The sequence below is a fragment of the Notamacropus eugenii genome, chromosome 1 (genome assembly GCF_028372415.1).
Source record: "Notamacropus eugenii isolate mMacEug1 chromosome 1, mMacEug1.pri_v2, whole genome shotgun sequence".
Classification (NCBI taxonomy): Eukaryota; Metazoa; Chordata; class Mammalia; order Diprotodontia; family Macropodidae; genus Notamacropus; species Notamacropus eugenii.
Genome location: NC_092872.1, coordinates 230,413,986 through 230,420,623, shown reverse-complemented (window position 1 = coordinate 230,420,623; position 6,638 = coordinate 230,413,986).

Below are 6,638 nucleotides of genomic sequence, written 5' to 3'. Positions count from 1 at the left end.
CCAATATACAATTATTAAGTGCCTATGATATACCAAGTATTGTCCTAGACTCTGGGGATAGCAAGATCAAAAATTAAACCAACCATCCCCTCAAGGAAGAAATAGATGATTTGTGAAAAACATGGAAATATTTCTTTATTGATGCACAGTAAAGATAACACACATTCTTAGAACAAATAGGAATAGTCAACAAAACAAATTCTCCCAATGGCTGTATACAAATACATAAGTATTATCTCTGTACGTATTATATATGTATGTGCATGTGTGTGTGTGTGTGTGTGTGTGTATTTCTCATCCTGTACCCTAACTTGATGTCCTTTCTATAATTGACTGCATGTCTCATCATAGGTCTTCTGGAATCATAATCATCTAGTCTTAGTTTATAAAAATACTCAAAATTGTTCATTTTCATGATATTGCTCATTATAATATTAATTTGCTCAGAGTCACACAGCTAGTAAGTTTCTGAGATTAGATTTGAACTCAGAACTTCCTAAGCCCAGGCCTGGGGCTCTATCTACTCAGCTACTAAGGCCATTTTGACTGGACTGAAGAAAGTGAAAAGGGAAATAATGTATAATGATGCTGGAAAAGTAGCTTGGAGTCACTTAGGATGGCCCAGGACCTATGCTAAGCACAGGGGATCAAAGAAAAGCAAAAACTCAGGACTTGCCCTCATGGAGCTCATATTCTGATGGAGAAGAGTCAACATGCAAATAACCATGAATATTCAAGAACATGCAGAATCAATAGAAGGGAATGTTAGAGGGAAGGAACTGGGGTGGGTAGAGAGGCCTCCTACTGAGACTTGAAGGAAGTCAGGGAAGTTAGAAGTTGGAGGTGAGGAGGGTAATTCAGGCACTAGAACCAGCCAGTTCCCCACAAACATGGAGGCTGAAGATGGAGTGTCATAGTCAAGGAGAGTTCATGGATGGGAGTGAAGTGTAAGATGATTGTAAGAATAAAGATAGGAAGGGGGTGGGGTATGTTATGAAAAGTTTGAAATGCTAAACAGAGCATTTTATATTCGATCCTGGGAGGAGTAAGGAGCCACTGGAAATCACTGAATGGGTGGAGGGAGGGAAGGAGGGAGGGAGGGAGAGAGAGAAAAAGAGAGAGAGAGGGAGAAAGAGAGAGATTGTGTGTTGGTTTGTGGGGGGTGGGATTGAGATGGTCAGATGTGAACTTTAGCAATATCACATTGGCAAAGGGTAGCTTGGTGGTGCAGTGGATAGAGCACCAGCCCTAGACTCAGGAAGACCTGAGTTCAAATCCTAATTCAGACACCTGAAATTTGCTACCTGTGTGACCCTGGGCAAGCCACTTAACCCTGATTGCCTCTGAAAAACAAAACAAAATCACCTTGGCAGATAAGTGAAAAATAGATTGGGCCTGGGGAGACTTGAGGCAAGGATGGCAATTAAAAGAAGTGATAAGGGCCTATGCAAGGAGAGTCCCTGTGTGAGGGGAGAGAAGGAAATGTAAAAGATGCAAATATAAAAGATGCTGCAACATTTAAAACAATGATATTTGACAACAGATTAGATATGTGATGAGGGTTGGGGTGAGGCATCGAAAATGACACCAAGGTTGTAAGCCTAGGTGAGAAAGAGGATGGATAGCTTCCTCAACTCTAAAAGCAAAATTGGGAAAGGAAGAGATATGGACTGGAAAATAAGTTAGGCTTTGCACATGTTGTATTTGAGATGCCTATGGGCATCCAGTTCAAGATATTAGGAAGTCAGTTGGTGATGCAGAACTAGCTCAAGAGAGGGATGAATGCTGGATATGTGGATATGGGAATCATCTGTGTAGAGTTGATGGATTAATTCATGGGAGTGAGTGAGATCACCAAGCAAGATAACACAGAGAGAAAAAAGAAGAGGAACATGATAGAACCTTGGGGGATACACATGGTTAGTAGGAGTCTCCTGGAAGAAGATCTAATAAAATAGACTAAGGAACAAAACTAGGAAAGGCTAGAAATGCTAACCAGAGAAATCTGTATTTTGTTCTAGAGATAATAGAGAGCCACCAGAGTTTATTGAGAAGGGGAATGACAGAGTCAGACCTGTGATTTAGAAAAATCACTTTGGTCACTAGAGAATGAATTGGCTAGGGAAGAGATTTGAAGAAGCCATTGGCAATCAAGGGGCCATTGTAATAGCCCAGTTGAGAGTTGACAAAGAACTGAACATTGCTTGATCCTTTATCTGAAGCTTTGATTTTTTTTCCCTGCCTGGTATATTCTTTTCCTCACTTTTGCCTCTTTTTGTATCTTCTTTGTTCCTTTCCCACTCCAACCCATTCTTGCTTTGGGTAGGCCAGTCTCCAGCTAAGGGGCAAGGCTATTGCCCCATCTACCTTCCTGAAGACCTCTTCCCTGCATCCAAAGAAACTGTTGCTTTCCTACATTTCTGTTTTCAAATAGTTGGCAACATGCTTACAGATATTGTCTTTTCTAACCTCCTCATGGACCATCATTATACTTCCTTTCTTACAGTGATTCTTTGCCTGTCTTTGAGATTCAGTCTATTTTCATCTGGGTAGGAGAGGGCTGGAGATGACCCTTTTCTAGATCAATGAGAATTAGCTGTACTTGGATATCATAGTAGTTTGGTACCAGGAGGGCTCTGGAAAGGGTGGAGGATTGACTGCCCCTCTTACTACACCACAATCTATTAGTACTGTGAATTAGACAAATACAAAACCCAATTCCAATTTGTCAATGTCCTACTGAAATTGAAAGGAGTTGAGCTATCCAGTAAAAGATTGGCTAGCTTTTCTGATTTCTCTTTCACAGTTAGGTATTCTGAATTCAGTATCAAGGCTGGGTTCCTCTTTATTTTTGGGACAGGGAAGGGGATTTGGGTCAGGGAATTGAATATTAGGAAAAGTAAAGAGTCCGGGGAAGGCTGCCTGGAAGAGGTGAACTACACACTCGATATCTAATCTACCTGTCTAGCTTTCCCTACTACTTATTCCAGCAAGTCTAACCTCCCTCCTCCTCTGAACTCAGCCAAAGACCAAATTCATCCTCATCACATCCAAAAAGAGCCCTACCCCTCCAGCTAGAGAATCAATTAATCAGCAAGCATTCATTAAGTGCCTACTATGTGCCAGGTAACATGAAAGCTGTTCCCTGCCTTGCTTTCATTTCCATAGTCCTGCCAGACGTGTTTACACAACTAATTTCCCTCCTTATTTTCACAGGAGTAATGTGGACTTCATTCCTTCCTTTCCCTCAAAGCAGTCACTGCCTGGTCTCCCCCTGGGAGCCACCCCTTTTGTATAGCTACCTCTTTCCCTGAGATGATAGCTCCTGAGAAAGGGGAAATTAATTGCAAATAAATCTGCTATTAAGGTATGATGCTAATGACACGGAATCTAGACTCTGGCAATGAAAGGACCGCCCAGCACCAGAGTCAGCATCAGTTACTTGGAAGGCTGGGCTTATTCAACCCACGTTTTCATAATGGGCACTGAAGGCAGGCTCTGGAGTGGGGTGATTTATGGTGCTGCATTGACTGAACAGAATCCATCTTCTACCTCTGTGGCTGGGGAAAATGAAAGAAGTTTCCACAAGACTATCTCTTCCAGAACACAGATGCCTCAAGTCTAAACACAACTGATAGATTTGGGGTAGAGAAACAGGGTCATGTAGAGGATATTTCAAATGTCCACTGTGGCACAGGTTAGGGCCTGGATGGGGATATAGGGAAAGAGGTATGATTTGACTAACCTCAGTGTTGTACACAATAGAGCTGTGCCACTGGCTGAAAGACTGCCTAGACACAGCCCTTGTGGAAAACACAACTAGATGGTCCAAGCACGCTTGACAAGGTTTTAAGGAAAGGATAAAAAAGGCAGTGGATGGCCATCTCTCTCATACTGAGTGTAGGGATACAAGCTAGGATTCCTGTTTATAATATGATTTGACCTTAAGCAAATCACTTGCAAGGGTGGGGTGATGTAACACAGGCAGGGCATTTAACCCCTTTGAGACTCAGTTTCCTCAACTGCAAAATGAGGCTGATACTTGCATTATTTATATCACTCAGGTTTTTGTGAGGAACAAATGTGAAATGAGAAAGTGTAAGTAAAGTGCTTTGTAAATTGCAAGCCTCTAGGGAAATGCTCCCTGTGGATAATAATAATGACTAACTTTTATATTGATTTTACTATGTGCCAAGCACAGTGTTAAGTGCTTTACAATTATTATCTCATTTGATTCTCACAAAAAGCCTGAGAAGAAGGGGCTATTACATCCTCATGTTACAGGGGAGGAAACTGAGGGAAAATAGGTTAAGTGACTTGCCTAGGGTCACACAGCAAGTAAGTATCTGAGGGTGCACTTGAACACAGGTCTTTTTAACTCTAGCCTTGGTTCACTCTATCCACTCTGCTATCTAGGATCATCAGAGCTAGGTTATTAGTTCCAACTTCCTTATTATATAGATGAGGAAACTCAATGAGTAACTTTCCCAAGGTCATATGAAATAATTGTCAAAGGTAGAATTTGAATCCAGAGCCTCTGATCCCAGAGTCATTATACCATATTATCTCATGCTGGGACATTGGCAAGGTCCAGGACCTGGATTAATTTAGGACTGAGAAAAGGAAAAATTGCTAGGACCTAGACTCCTCTGCTGAGATTGGAAGCTACCTGTCCTGGAATATCATCTGTGTTGAGGCGATCACTTTTTGCAAAAGAGGCATTCTTAAAAAGCTCTATGTAAACTGAATTTCTGTAGGTGGAACCCTGTTTCTCTAACAACGTAGACAATTCCAGAAATATTTTGACTTTATTCTCATTGACATTCCATGGGTAATGGCTTCTCTCACTTCCCCCTTCCGAAGGTAGGGAGGAGCAAATGTGATCTTAAAAGCAAAGTGCTCTTTAATACTAAAAGTGCTATGTAAATAGAGCTGTTATCATTGTTGCAGGCTTTCTTTCAAAAGGAAACCTTCTTGTGGATATTTGGGGATATTCAGTAATGCTAATGAGGAAGAACTCGGGCACTGGAACTAAAGTGACCCACGGAATAAGGGGAACAATTACCAGCTCCTCCCCGTGTTCTTCGAGACAGGACTCTCCTCCACCTACTTAAAAACTCAGATACTGGCAGCTTTCTCTGTATGAGAATGCCCAAGGTGCTTCAGTATTGTAAAAGGAGTGAATTTATATCCGGAGGAAGAGTGCTTCTTTCTTCCCCTCCCCCCTTGCCTCAGTTTCTTACCTGAAAAAGGTCACCTATCTTATGGTAGGTACAATATAGTAATGTCTTATAGTTTGCAGAGCTCATGGTTTGCACAATAATTTCAACCACATTAGTTTCCAACAACCTCTTGTTGTAGAAAAGCACGTATTATTCCTATTTGGCCAGTGGGAAAAAAAATGAAAGGAGGTTAAGTGGCCATTCTGGCTCAATGGCAAAGCTGGGACTGGAACCCAGATCTACCTGATTCCTGACCCCAGTCTCTTTTCATTGCACCACACCGCCTCCCGATGTTGGCCAGCCTCAATAGCAATCATTGGACAGCGTCCATATGTTCAGGAATTCAGCATTTTAATGGGTCCACGGTAGGGTTAAAGTTTAGGTTACGGTTGCCTTAAGGTTTAATTTAGAGATCTGAACACATCTGTTCCTAGTATCATTTTGGTTCTTAAACCACTAGCTTGGATCATCGTCCAGGTCAACACTGGCCATTTCTGACTCGGGGCAGAACAGAGAGCGCGCATCCCGGTGTTGATTTCGGTGTCTCTGTGTACGTGCGGCCACACATACTTGTTCTCTTCTACAAGTATACTTATGTCCCTGCTTTAAAAATCTGGATAGAGGGTCTGGAGACCTCATTCAAGTAGGTGCCCATCCTACCAGTCATTGGGCAGTGAGGTTTCGGGGATTTTCACCCCCTCCCCACATATACACACACAACCCCCAAATGTACCCCTTCCCCGCCCGGCCGCCCGCTGGGAAATGCAGGCTCGGTGCAACGTCCCTCCCCGGGCGCATTTCTGGGATCTATGGGTCTCTCCACGGTGCCCGTATCTCTGCCCCTGGGAGTGTCATTGTTCCCCCACATCCCTCCGCCCCCTTCTCCTGCTCCTCCTTTGCCCCTCTGCCCCTCCCCGCCCCTGGTGCCCAGTCCGGCTTATCCAGGGTCCCCGCCTCCCTCCTAGACCAGCTTAGGGCTCCGCTGGGCTCCCCAGGGCTGAGCTCCGGCTCCCTCTCTACCCAACTTGTCTTTGTTATTCTGAGCTCCTAGCCTCTCTTTGCCTTCTGACACAGCGGCGGCGGCGGCCGCCTGCAAAACGCGGAATGCGGATTCATCCTGTCACACCTGGACCGGACTGGCCCCCGCCCCCGCCCTTAAGAACTGTCCCCCCCATTTATCCCTCCCCCCAGTCCTGCTTTCTCCCCTAAAGACCTGCACCACGCCCCTCCTCCGACGCCCCACCAAGGAGTCCGGGTTGCGGTTGCGGGACTAGAAACAGCCAGTTGTGGTTGGGGAAGGGTCTTGTTGTAAATACCTAAGGAGAGGATAATTTTAAGAAGGGGGAGAAAATGGGGAAAGGTGTGTGTGGGGAAGGAAGTAGGCGGCGTGTAGTGTATTTCGGGTGGGGACTGGCT